At 42.7% G+C, this 14,638-nt stretch overlaps 1 protein-coding gene across 2 annotated transcripts in view; it reads right to left on the bottom strand.

Moving 5' to 3' along the window:
- The window catches only part of LOC134217297 (zwei Ig domain protein zig-8-like), a 166,928-nt gene that overhangs the window by 32,938 nt on the left and 119,352 nt on the right, over positions 1-14,638 (bottom strand). The gene's annotated exons all lie outside the window — the stretch shown is intronic.

Genomic DNA, 14,638 nt, shown 5'->3' with positions numbered 1-14,638 from the left:
TTATAAATCTGTTTTATAGGGTTTTGAACTAGATTATACTTGTACATAATTCAGCGATTGATTGCTTGCAAGATGCTTCCAATTGAAACAAAAAGGATTACATTTCTGGCATAATTAACTGCATATTGTGAGAATAATACATTTAATATCATAACTCTTGATGATTTTTTGATACTTTTGAGTACAAACTTTTAGATAGTCTTATTCTTCCCTTGAAAAGTAACGATTTTCTTCCATTACTTCCGGTGTATAATTCAAATGGGAAAGCGAAGTCTTCTTGAATAACAAAAAGTCAGTGTATCAAAACTGGGAGGCGTATTTGCAACATCTTAGTTATTTCAATCGTGCAAAATCTATGGCAATAGGAGTATTATGAATATGAGTACTTTACTGCAAATATAAACTACATATCATCAACGTGTATTAATCCCAGGCCCATGGGACTTTTGCACTACTTTTTGTGATCTACAACACATTTTTCATCTTATTATGCAGAATAAATGTTACAACGAAATATGAGAGTACCAAAAGCTCTTTTGCAATAAACCGGAAAAAATACAAACACAAGCGCCAAAGTCAAACGTTGTAGCGCAGCTTCACATCATTTAGTATGCAAGCATGAGAATAAAGTGGAAAGCATAATTCCATAATAACAAGGACATGAAAAAGAAAAATCAGCCATGCAAGTTGGATACCCTGCGAAAAATTAAATTTAACGTTCTAATTTTCCTGCCTGAAACGAAACCCGTTCCACGATACGGTTACATCCTTCTGCTTGGGATCTACGTAGATTTGAATTGTCAGTTTTCTGGGGCAGGGTCTGCTTGTTGGGTTTCTCGTCAAGTGGATTAATTGGGAGCCGAAAATACCTCTCCGAATCGTATGCAAATGAGCAGCATGGCTGCTATCGCTACTTCAGCTGGCAACGCAACATCTCGCTACAGCAAAAATGGAAGCCACAGAAAAGGAACATGACCAAATTGATTCCAACAACGAAACATTGAACATTTATCACGGGAGAATAAAACAACAGGATTAAAGCACCTCCCAGCCATCCAGCCGTTTATGAATGACTGTTGTTGGATTTTAAGCTCGGAAGCACACATAAAAAGCGGTGCAGTCACCTAGCAGGGACCTTTTTGCCTTGAAATCATCTTCAGAAACAGAAATTATGGGCCACATGTTTTCATCAAACAAAACTTTGAACGCAAAAGTGAAGGATTATGCGCTAAATAACCCATAACCAATTTCCATCTAATCAATCATTAAGTAGATAACTAAATAAAAGTCAAGTACGTTTGTTGTACGTGAGCCCTTTTTAGCAGTGCGCGGTAAGACGCGCGGCAACAAAGCAAGACCATGCTGAGAGTAGCTGGGTTCGATTCTCGATGCCGGTCTAGGCAATATTCGGATTGGAAATTGTCTCGACTTCCCTGGGCATAAAAGTATCATCGTGTAAGCCTCATGATATACGAATGCAAAAATGGTAGCTTGGCTTAGAAACCTCGCAGTTAATAACTGTGAAAGTGCTTAATGAACACTAAGGTACGAGGTGACTCTGTCCCAGTATGGGGATGTAATGCCAATAAGAAGAAGAAGAGCATTTGTTGCATCCATTTCAATGAACGAATTTTATAATTGATTAATGATTGACACGAAAAGATTATTTTGTAAAGAAACTTGTTTCTATATAAACATCAGGTTACAAAAGATATTTTATATGGATTCACTTCTATAAGCGATGCGATTTATGGGATAGGATATGTTAATGTGCAAAGAAAATATTATGTTTTCCAGCGGGCCAATCTTGTCCAGAGCTGAAAAACGTATGTCTTGTGCACGTGATTCTTGGTTCGTTACCATGCCCTCATCATTGTATGTCATATCGCCATTCAGGTGCCCTTCGTAGTGCTACCGCCACCTTTGGATCACCTCACGCCTGTTTTAACCTTTTGTCTGTGCTCTGGGGTCAATATGACCCCAGGCCACTTTGAGTGGCTGCCATTTTTTTAGTTTTCAACCGATTCTCCTAATTTTTGGTAGTTTGATAAAACTCGCCGAGATCTGTCTCCTAGGTGCAAATTCGCTTGAAAAATCTTGAAAATATGCGCTACAGTGTACTTTTTTCAAAAAACTTACGTTGTCTGTGCTCTGGGGTCAAATTGACCCCAAATTGAAATTGCTATAACTTTCTTAATGTTTGACCAATTTTGGTTTTTTGGGGCTGATTCGAAAGATAATTTAATCGTCTTTCAGGTCGTTACCAAAGATTGATTATAGGTGGGCGGGTACATAACGGGGAGGGGTTTTCGTAAAAAAGGGTACAATAACAGTGATTTTTCATGCTCATTTTACTTATATCAGAATATCCTACCCATTTTGAACTGCACCTTTTCAAAAAGGTTATACAGGAAGACGTGTGCTTTGACATGAGTCATTGATTAGTTTAGAGTTTGATCGCTAGGTGGTGGTATATTTGAATTTCATTATTCTAGACTACTCAAGTAATTCCGATATATGGAATTTTCCTCATTGTAAATATTCTTATCGCACAAATTTGAGATTTGTAAAGATGACGTCTTTAACAAAGTTCGTCTGGTAGGAATGGTCTATCATGTGATGGAGTAAATAATTAGGAAATTTACAAACAGGCGGCGCTAGTGTACTTGCAATATTCTTGCATGTTTGAAATATTGCTTTAGCTTGAGATCCCTCATACCTATACCCAAGTTGTATTCGGCAACATTGTTCAGCATGTTCAGGACTACAAAGCGGTGCTCAATATAATGAGCACTTGTTCCAAGATGCGGCGCTAGTGAGCTGTTATATTTGAGTATATTGTTTCATGTGAGATCTGATGTATTTTGGTTTGTAGCATTTTTGACAAACATGAATGTTGTGGTAGAGTTCATCAAAAATTTTCTTTGTATTCAACCTGTTCCAGCGATGCTGCAAATAATAGAATGTGTTCACAGAATATGTTTTAGGTCATCCAACAAAACCCCGGAATTAAGGCCTTCGGGTCTACATGCGTAACCAAAGATCAGCCAATTTTCCGCCTATTTGTAAAATTCCCAATTATTACTTCCGTAACAAGACAGTCCATTCCCACTAGACGACCTTTGATCAAGACGCCATTTTAACAAATTTTAAACTTGTGCGATAGGAATATTTACACTGAGGAGAATTCTTTATATCGGAATTACTTGAGTAGTCTAAAATAATGAATTCAAATATATCACCACCTGTCGGCCAAGTTCTAAACTTATCAACGCCTCATCCCAAAGCACACACCTTCCTATATAACCTTTTTTAAAAAGGTGCAGTTCAAAATGGGTAGGATTTTCGGATATAACTAATATATTCATGAAAAATCACTGTTTTTGTACCCTTGTTCACTAAAACCCCTCCCCGCGATGTACCCGCCCACCAAAAGTCAATCCTTGGTAACGACCTGAAAGATGATTAAATTATCTTTCGAAACAGCCCCAAAAATCCAAAATCGGTCAAACATTAAGAAAGTTATAGCAAGTTCAATTTAAATCAATTTGACCCCAGAGCACAGACAACGTAAGTTTTTTTGAGCACAGACAGAAGGTTAAAGAAGGTTCCCGTTTATGTCCGAGCAAGATGCTCCAGATACCAGCCAATTTCATTGACCTTCTGCGTTTCCAGGATCATGGGAAAGCTGGTCAATCGCCGACCAGGAGAGAAGCTTGAAGCCGATGGAAGATTAGGCTTCCAATAAGACGCCTTCCGTCCCGGGTACGGAATGGATTCGTACTTCGCTGGTTAAGGGGCAGGTAAAACAGGCCGACCTTTTCTCCCTTAATATCTCGGAAGCGTTCAATCGCACATTGACACCATTAATACTTCAACAGCTTCAACAGACGGGCAACATTTTTGCCTTTGTGCGAAACTTCATGATGGAGCGTTCTTTCCCAAGGAGCACAAATTGTTTCGATGCTGAATATTTCAATGTGCTGCAACTATCCAGAAAAAACAGTCTTTGCTAATGAGCCATCAAATATAACACTCTTGCAATCTAAAAAGCGCAAGAGGTGGAAACATTCTTCCATTGCAACAAAAATGCAATAATGTTGCAAAATACTACAGTGGGAATTCCCAGTACTCATCCAACACCTACCAGGTCCTGCTGGTCACCCTATTTCTTGTTATAAGACCTTGTTTTGACCCCGGAACCACAAAGCTTGGTTTCAGAGGAAAACCGGCAGCAAACCCCAGACTGCTGATCTAGAGCCAACTGAAGTCCTTGGGGTGGGTGCTCAAGACCTATTTTGGAGTTCCGGGTCTCAGGGCGTACGAACGCTGGGGAGCTCCCGGACTACTGGAACCTAACTTACGCAAGTTACTTACGGTCGGACTGGGTTTTATTGAGGCAATCGTAGCGGTGGCTTCGTTGGTGTCGGCAGGAATTCAAAAGAGACATACTCTGAGAAGAATACGGCTCGGATGAGATTACGTCCTGGCGATTGTCGTACAGTGCTACAACGGGAAGCCACGTGGACCAGCGGTAGCTTGATCGGGTTCTGCGGTAGCTTTGTCGATTTCTGTGGTAATCCACCGGAGCGAGCCAACGGCGAGGGAGGTTGGTGAGATATAATTCCGTATCGGCGAGGCCGAGGGCCACGCGCATCGGCAGCGGTATCAACAACGGTGATGAACGAAGAGTACGACACGGGAAAACAGATCAGCAGCCTCAAGGGCGGAAGGTCGATCTTCACTGACGCCTGTTTTTCTTGCTAGTTGCGGGAATTAGGACTTTGTAAGCGTCGTGGCCTACAGGACAAAGGTTCCCAGTGATGGCGTCTACTTGCAATCCCAATGGCGGCCGCGTCGATGGTGAGAAGGCTTGACAGTCACGTGGAACATCAATATTACCTTTGGATTTCGCGAATCAACTTTACAATGGGTTACCCTATTTTCCCGTAATCATAATTCTATATTATTTATTATTTGTTACCCGCCGGTAATATTGTCACCTTGGACGGGGTTTTTCGTACCGCCCAACGTCCAATATTTTTGTTTATGCCGGCGACATTTCATTGGTCGTCATTGGATACACACTTGGACGTATTCGGCTTAAGACGTAATCCGCTCTCCGCATTAAGCGCGGTCATTCGTTGAGCCACTTCGATAGTGTTGTCTATGCCCGCCAGCAAATGCGTTCGTGGTATTTTTGCTTTGTTTTTGTGATATTTTACCTTTTTAAGTTTATCACAGCACGCGAACGTGGTAACATTTGTCGAGGGAGACATCAACCGTCCTGTTCGAGCATTAAGAACATCCAACCCCAACCGTAGAATCGTAAATGTGCTTGTTTTTTCCATGAACCAGAGTCAAACCTTTCTACCCCACTTCCGCGTGGTAGAATTCAGCTACAAACAAGAGCATAAGTCATGTTAGGAGGGGCCCTCCTTAGCCGTGCGGTAAGATGCGCGGCTACAAAGCAAGACCATGTTGAGGGTGGCTGGGTTCGATTCCCGATTTTCGGATTGGAAATTGTCTCGACCTCCCTGGGCATAAAAGTATCATCGTGTTAGCCTCATGATATACGAATGCAGAAATAGTAACTTGGCTTAGAAACCTCGCAGTTAATAACTGTGGAAGTGCTTAATGAACACTAAGCTGCGAGGCGGCTCTGTCCCAGTGAGGGATGTAATGCCAACAAAGAAGAAGAAGAAGAAGTCATGTTATCATGATCAGTACGTCAGAGCTGCTTCTGGATTGCTCCCTTCCTCTGTCCGCACCCGCCAATGGTTTAAGAACAAAAGGTCGAAAGGACAAAAAGTCGAAGGAAAAAGGTCGAAGGGTCAAATGGTCTAAAAGGACGAAAAGAACGAATGGCAATCGTGCACTGAATTCGGTGCCCTAGGCAGAAGGATCTTGTGCTCTCCGGAAGTGGATGGGGTGGCTTTGCGATAGGTGGACGGCAACCCACATGGCGAAATACAGAATGCCTGCGGGGAATCTATGACAAATGTCGAAAGAAAAATAAGTCGAAAGGACAAAAGGTTCAAATATCGAAAACGGCGCAAAGACGAAAGTTCGAAAAGATAAAACGTCGAAAGGGACAAAAGGTCAAAAGGACAAAAGGTCGAAAGAAACAAAAGTTCGGAAGGACAAACCGTCGAACGGGACAAAAGGTCGAAAGGATAAAAGTTCGAACGAAACAGAAGGACAAAAAATACAAAACGTCGAATTAGACAAGAAACTGGAACGGAGAGAATCGATCTCGCACAATACAGGTTGTAGGACAGAAGGTCGAAGGTCAAAAGGTCGAAAGGACAAAAGGTTGAAGGGTCAAAAGATCGAAAGGACGAAAGGTCGAGAAAAACAATCTGAGTGAAAAGGTCGAAGGACAAAAGGTCGAAGGACAATAGGTCGAAGGTCAAAAGGTCGAAAGGACAAAACGTCAGAACAAAAAATCTGAGTCCAAAGGTCAAAGGACAAAAGGTCGAAAGAACAAAAGATTGAAATTACGGTTGTAGGACAAAAGGTCGAAGGTCAAGCAGTCGAAGATAAAAAAAACTCGAAGGTCAAAAGGTCAAAGGTCGAGAAAATTAGGCAAAACGTCGAGTGTTAGTCAACCATTCTTTTGCACATTTATGCTTAAAGGGTGTACGGAATCAAATTGCAGCACTTTGAAAAGTCGATAACATTTCACCTACTGGGCTGATTACAACGAAATTTTGTGAAAGACGACTTCATCATGTGTTATTCACATTGCGTGAATTTCATTAAGAAACTTCCACTAGTTTCGAAAATACAGCCGAAGGAACAGGACGTGTGAAAATAAATCTTGTGCATTCACCTCCATATTCCACATCTTATAAAAAGATGATAGTAATCCAATTTTTTGCCTTTGACCCCGATATCACCAGAATTGCGGCAGATTAAAGGATACTGGTCTGGAATGATAACACGAGCTTCAGAAGCCTCCAAAATTGATTATAACGGAACATAAAATGTTAATTTGGCCTTTCTCGTCAACATTTCGTATTGGTTTCTAACTCCAACGTCAACTTTTTCGATTATCCGACTAATACAGGTGAACTTTTCTGTCGCTTCCATAGTAAAAAACCAAAATTTAAAAAAATAAGAAAAGCCCTGGAATCTAATTTTGGACTGATGTTAGTCAGATTTTGGGAGGGCATCAATCTCATTGTTCAGGCCGGTTCAAACTGCAGCATTTATTGATTTTTTGTTTTTGATTTTGTAATAGTTAGAAGCGTCAAAAAATATGGTTTCTTTGGGAAAGTTGACTTTAATTAAGTTAAATAATCGACTGCGACAATAAAATTAGTTAATTTTTTTGTTGGGTTAGATTGCAGGATGAAAAATGTTAGTCAGGGACATGTACAAAATCTTATGAGTTCATTTAAGAAAAAAGTTTCAGCATTTGGATGTATTTAAGGATTACAGTGAAACAGTGATACATAGTCAAAGCTTCTATATTGTATTTCAGTCCCTTAAAATTTTATGACAATCGGTTGATAGACTAATTTTTGGCGAGTAGTTCAAAGTGGTGCAATTTGATTCCGTACACCCTTTATTCAGGGGAGACTTGATCTGATTTTTCTGATTTTCGATGTATCACAGAAATATAGTATTTAACTTTACTGATGTATGACAGTCCTTGAATTATTGTTTTTATTTATACACAATCAATTTTTTGGAGTGCTATCAAAAATCTTCTTTTTAAATAATCGGGGGAAATTGATCCCTCTCCAAGAACTTACTTTGGTAAAATTAGAAAGGTGCCCTCAAATTTTTTAAATATTTTTCCTTTAAAATACGCGGAGTTTTCGAATTGCTGTGCGTATACATGATCGATTTTTGTTACTGCATTCGACAGCACATGCAATTTTAAAATTTGGAGAGACTTGATCCCCTTCCTATGCTATCTACGCAATAAATAATTTTTCCTCCCAACCCTTCATCAAATCTGTCAAATCTACAAAAAATAGAAGCCTGAATTTTTTCGCCAAATTTTTGTATGGGTGACTAATGGGGGATCAAGTGTCCCCATATTGAGGCAATAACTTCAAATCCAAATATCCTGATGATGAAAATGTCAACATTCCATCAAATAATATGATAGAATGTTGACATTTTCATCAGTACAGATCATTAAGCATATTTATAGCTTTGTGCTGTGAAAAAACGAAAGTATTTGGAATAAGGTTGTCAATCCAAAATATAAATAAATAAGGTTGTTTTTCGCAACCGCGAATACAGGGATTGCCCCCCTAGCAATGAAGGAAGCTGTTGAAACTCTTTTGCCTTCATCGGTATATAACGATCGACAGCAGAATCACCACCAGTCGCCACCGTATGTATAGGACACGGAATTCAGGTAGAGCATCGTTATCTCCCCATCGCATCGTTCGTTATCAGCGTATGTGACAAGCAGTGGTGGAAATACTCGCTTCACGAATAAGAAAAGAGTGTAATTGGGCCTACCAAAAATGCTATACTCGCGCGAACCTACTGCCTGCATTTTTCTGGCGCTTGCTTTGTTCGCGAGTACGGGCAGAGCAAAGACAAAAAGCTGGGTAGTATTTTGTTCGAGAATAAAAATCACGGTCGCGAATATTTTTGGTTACTTCGAATATAATGGATAAATTTTACTTGACATAAACGCAATAACAATCATGAATTGTGTTCTTGCTCGAACATCCGTGAGAAACGAGGTCGAGGTTCCGAGGTCGTTTTATGACGTTTTGCAAATTAACCCGAATGACATTTTTCGGGGTTCGTTTTTTTGTTTTCTCTGCGAGTACTAGGTAGGCAAGAAAAAGGCAAAACAAATGTTGACGAGTATTTTGCATTGCCTACTTCTCGTTTTGTGAGTAACGTTCACAGATTTCCACCACTGGTGATAAGGAGAGCAGAGAGTGGATTGTCGGAGTTAAACCGATCTGACGAACTACCGAAGCGATCATCGTTGGAAGAAGGTCTCTCCGGTACCTTCCCAAGAGAACATCGGCAGTCGCAACTAGATCACGGTCCGGGACAGATCACGTCCAGCATACACACGGTCGAGTGTTTTTAATGTGTTATAGATTAAGTGTAGATTATATTTAAATAAAGTTCGTCCAGTATGTCCAGTAATTTTAACAAATAAAGCAAGTGTAACTGTTTCAATAAAGTTAGGTGTTTAAATGTACATTATTTAGTGTTTGTGTGATAATTCAAGGAGAACTATCGTGCCACTTCGAAACGTTCAGAAGAAAAATTGTGCTACAATACTAGAAACCCATCGCCTGCATGAACGCACGTCCCTCTTTCCACCTTTAACTTTGGTGTCCGGTTGGTTGCCCCTCGCCCAGCAGCTATTGAAGGAATTTCGGATCAGGTAAAGGGGTTCAACCGTTCATTTTGGTCCTTCGAGCCGGATTCTGGGACCATCTACGGAACTTGTTCAAACCGTCGGCACTGGGTCGACACACATTCGTTTGGATTGGATAGGATTAGTGCTAGAAACCACCATTGTGAACCCATATTTGAGGGAGGTCAGTGTACTGAGGTCAGTGCACTAGAGTCAATGCAGATCAACAACACAGCAACCATTGCACTCGGGGACAAAGCTTGCCGCTTGACTTTGTTGGCGTCGCTTGGCTAGCACGCCATCGCTATTGGACAGGGAAGCTCGAAATTGTATGGTCATCTTCGATTCTAGAATTCAACTGGAATTGCATGCTACTACAACTGAAGAGAGGCCTTGCAGTTAATTCAGATTTAGGATCTTTGAAGCGACTACACGGATTTGGATTCGGCCTACACAACTGAAGGAATTCTGGAGGTCTTCACGGAACCAGATCTGCTTCTTCAACCGCTGGACTGGCGCAACGCTTTCTTTCTCAGGTAATTAAGTTAGAATAGTGTATGTCCAGCCGAAGCATTTCCTTCAGTATACTAATGCCAACGTTTCGACCTTCTTCTCTGGACTTGTGATCATCTACGGACCTACGGCAAGGAAAACTATTACATACCATTGGCATTCCGCCAATTTGGATTTGGTATCGGTACATTTATAACTTTCGTCGTCAAGGACCATCAGGAACCGCCATTCAAGAAGGACGTTTTTTTGGATTAACGCTCGTTTCGAAGTTGCGATGATTCATCGGGGCCACTACTAAACCAGTTACCAAAGGGATCGGCGTTAGGATTCCATTTTGCTGCATATTAGCCGACTAGGATTGGAAGGAAGAGGAGTGCTACAATTAGTTTTCTCGGGTGAGTGAACATAATAGTATATTGCCGAAGCTAGACGCAGATAAATACACCATTTTGAATGAAAATCTATCCTCTTCAACTTGCCATTTTCCTGCTGAGCCCTGAATGCTCTTTTGAGCGATCCATTCACAAATTTGGTTGACTTAATCGGATAATCGGACTTCGTCGGGAATTGCACCACTGCTGGTATCTCTAGGTGAGCTTCCGCAGTATATGCCCGGCCGAAGCCGACATTTTTTGGTTATTACACCGCATATTCTCCTATTCGCCATTCGCTTCTATTGGTTGAACTGCTCGGACTCGTCGGTTAATTGGAATTCATCGAGAATCACACGGCTGCTGATTTCCTCAGTTAAAATCATTGGTGGAATTATTCGGGCCATTCAGAAGATCGGACTTTGCCGGGAATTGCACCACTGTAGGTTTCTCCAGGTGAGCTTCCGCAGTATATGCCCGGCCGAAGCCGGAACTTGTTGGTTACTACATCACGAATTCTCTTCTTCGCCGTCCTCTTGCTCGAGTCATTGGTGGACTTTCGGTAATTGGAGCTTTGTTAAGAATCGCACGACTGCTGATTCCCTAAATCATTGGTGGATTTATTCGGATCCTGCTGCTAATCGGACTTTGTCGGGAATTGCACCACTGCTGGTTTCTCTAGGTGAGCATCCGCAGTATATGCCCGGCCGAAGCCGACATTCTTTGGATACTACACCGCACTTTCTTCTTTTCGTCCGTGTTATTCTTCGAGTATTGGTGGAATCATTCGGACAGATTCGGACCCTACAGAGAATCGGATTTCGTCGTGAATTTCACCGCTGCTGGTTTCGTAAGGCTGTTTATTTGCGAATATTGAAGGGAATCACAGTTGTCTGTCGGTCACCATGAAACCTGAACCCAAGAAACAACCGACGATGCGGGCTCTGACTGCGAGATTGAAGGAGATCCAGCTGTCATTCAGCGACATTGACAGGTTCGTCCAATTATTCAAGGAAACCACTACTACAACCGAAATCGAGATCCGTTTGAGTAAGTTGGATGAGCTTTGGGAGAACTTCAGTGTGGCTTTGGTTGACATATTTTCCCACGAAGAATACAACCCGGATAGCACTTCGGTCGAAAAGGAGCGGATGGATTTTAGCGACCGATATTATCAGCTGAAATCATTTTTGATGGACAAGCTCAAAGATTTGCAGAAACCACAGGAATTGGAGAACTCTGTCGGGGGAAGTGATGGATCGTCGCATGGAAACATGGACCACGTGCGTCTGCCACAGATTACCCTACAAACATTCAACAGGAACATCGATGAGTGGTTCAGTTTTCGGGATCTTTTCAACTCGCTCATCCATTGGAAGATGGAACTCCCTAAAGTAAAGAAGTTCTTTTATTTAAAAGGATGTCTCAAGGGAACCAAGAGGGTTGATCGATCCACTGCCTATAACAAAGGCCAATTACCAGGTGGCCTGGGATCTGCTTTCGAAGCGGTATAATAACAGTAAGCAACTGAAGAAGCGGCAAGTCCAGGCCCTCTTCAAGCTGCCTACTCTTACCAAGGAATCCGGAGCTGACTTGCACATTCTTCTTGTAGGCTTTGAGAGAGGCAGACTCTGGATCAGGTCATCCAGCCGACCGACTATAAGGACCTGGTGAACATCCTTATGACTCGTTTGCATCCAGTTACTCGGAGGGGGTGGGAGGAGGCCTCATCCACCAAGTTGCAGGACACTCTTGACGATTTACGAGATTTTTTGCAGCGGAGGGTTCAAGTTCTGAACTGTTTGCCATCGAGGTCGACTGACACCAGGGGTGCAGCACAGATGCAACAGACGTCAAAACAAAAACCGCAACAAACAAAAACCAGCTATAGTTCAGCTCAAGCGTCAAGAGTTCGTTGTCCGTTATGCTCAGCTGACCACTTTCTTTACTATTGTAAAGAGTTCCAGCGATTATCAGTTGGTGATAGAGACAATTTCCTGAAATCAAATGGACTATGTCGGAACTGCTTCAGGACGGGGCATCAGGCGAAGGATTGCCAGTCGAAATACAGCTGCAAAAACTGCAAGGGACGGCACCATACTTTGGTATGTTTTAAGTCAGCAAAGGAGAAGTTTGGCAAGAATACGGTAGTTGCTGGGGGCAACGTACCTTTTACTCCTGAAAATCAACCGGAATTATCCAGTTCATCTTCCAAACATATGGCTCACATGGCGGCTACAGAGGCTGTAGTGTCCGCTACGGCTCCACAACACTCGCATCAAGTTTTGCTGGCTACGGCGGCGGTGTTAATTGAAGACGATAAGGGAAATCGTATTCCAGCACGTGTGCTGTTGAATTCCGGGTCGGAAAGTAATTTTATTACGGAGAATTTATGTTAGCAAATGAAAGCTACGCGAGATTGAGTGTACATCTCTATTCTAGGCATCGGGCAAACAGGTACAAGGGTCAAACAACGAATACATGCAACTGTTCGATCTCGCTTATCTTCGTGTTCATGTGCGATGGATTTTCTCATTCTTCCAAAGGTGACTGTGAACCTTCCAACCACAACTACCAACAAGCATAACTGGTCATTTCCAATTGGAGTTCAACTAGCAGACCCGGCGTACTTCGAACGCAAAGGAGTTGATCTAGTACTCGGTATAGAATCCTTCTTTGATTTCTTTCAAACGGGACGGAGGATTTCCTTGGGTGCAGGGAATCCCTCTCTCAACGAATCTGTTTTCGGCTGGATAGTAAGCGGTGGTATTTCGGCGCCTAACCGCTCGTTACAAATCAGCTGCAATGCGTCAACTTTGGATGACCTTGACATGCTGATTTCTCGATTCTGGTCCTGCGAAGAAATGGAGTCAGGCAAGGCTCTTTCGCCTGAGGAAAGGAGGTGTGAAGACAGCTACATTCGTACAGTTCAACGAAGTTCAGATGGTCGGTACACCGTCTCATTACCGAAGCAGGAAGAAGCCATCTCGCGGTTGGGAGATTCTAGGAATATCGCATATCGGCGCCTTCAAGGGACTGAACGGCGTTTGGCTCGGGACCCATCGCTCAAAAAACAGTACCACGACTTCATGGAAGACTACTTCAAGCTAGGGCACATGCGATTGGTGGAGGAAGCAGAATTGGAAGCTGTGAAGCGGTGCTATTTACCGCACCACCCCGTAGTCAAGGAAGCGAGCACTACGACTAAGGTACGGGTGGTGTTTGACGCCTCGTGTAAGACAGCAACTGGTGTATCACTCAACGACGTACTTCTGGCAGGGCCAGTGGTTCAAGAGGATCTCCGGTCAATTATATTGCGTAGCCGGACACGACAAATAATGCTCGTTTCGGATGTCGAGAAAATGTTTCGCCAGATTCTTATTTCTCCAGGGGATCGTCCACTCCAATGCATTTTGTGGCGCACTTCATCCGATGAAGTTGCTCGTACTTACGAGCTCAACACCGTAACATATGGGACGAAACCGGCGCCATTCCTGGCGACTAGGACCTTGCAGCAACTGGCCTTGGATGAGGAGAAAAAATTTCCACTCGCCGCAAAGGCGGCTCTCGACGACACATATATGGATGACGTGATAACTGGTGCGGATGAGGAGGAAACAGCAAGGGAAATGCGAATGCAACTGGATGCGATGTCAACAAGTGGTGGATTTCGGCTACGCAAATGGGCATCAAACTCTTCAGCTGTGTTGCTAGGCGTAAAACAGGAAGATTTGACTATTCATACATCCGAAGGGATCATTTTGGATCCAGATCCCTCAATCAAAACTCTTGGTCTAACTTGGATGCCATGCACGGACACGTTGAAATTCCAGTTCAATATTCCCAGCCTAGACCCTGGGATACCAGTTACTAAATGGACTGTGCTTTCTGTGATCGCCACGTTATTCGACCCTTTGGGTCTGTTAGGAGCTGCTATAACATTGGCAAAGATTTTCATGCAGCTGCTCTGGATGCTGAGCGATGAAAACAATCAACGGCTGGGTTGGGAACAGCCCCATTCTTCGACGGTGAGTGAGTCGTGGAGAAGACTTCACGACTTCACTTCAACTTCCGTTGCTCAACGAAATTCGTATCGATCGTTGCGTTATCATCCTGAAGGTTGCTTCAGTTGAGCTCCACTGCTTCTCAGACGCCTCCGAAAAGGCCTACGGAGCATGTTTATACGTGAGAAGTCAAAATGCTGTGGGGAGGTGCAAATCCATCTACTTACGTCTAAATCCAGAGTGGCACCGCTGAAATGCCAAACCATTCCCAGATTAGAGCTGTGTGGGGCGCTTCTAGCGGCGCAACTATTCGAGAAGGTAGTACAGTCCATTAAATTCACAGGGAAGTCTTATTTCTGGACGGATTCAACATGTGTCCTACGTTGGATTGAAGC

This window comes from Armigeres subalbatus, chromosome 2 (genome assembly GCF_024139115.2).
Source record: "Armigeres subalbatus isolate Guangzhou_Male chromosome 2, GZ_Asu_2, whole genome shotgun sequence".
Classification (NCBI taxonomy): domain Eukaryota; kingdom Metazoa; phylum Arthropoda; class Insecta; order Diptera; family Culicidae; genus Armigeres; species Armigeres subalbatus.
This window is presented reverse-complemented; position numbering and strand designations above follow the sequence as displayed.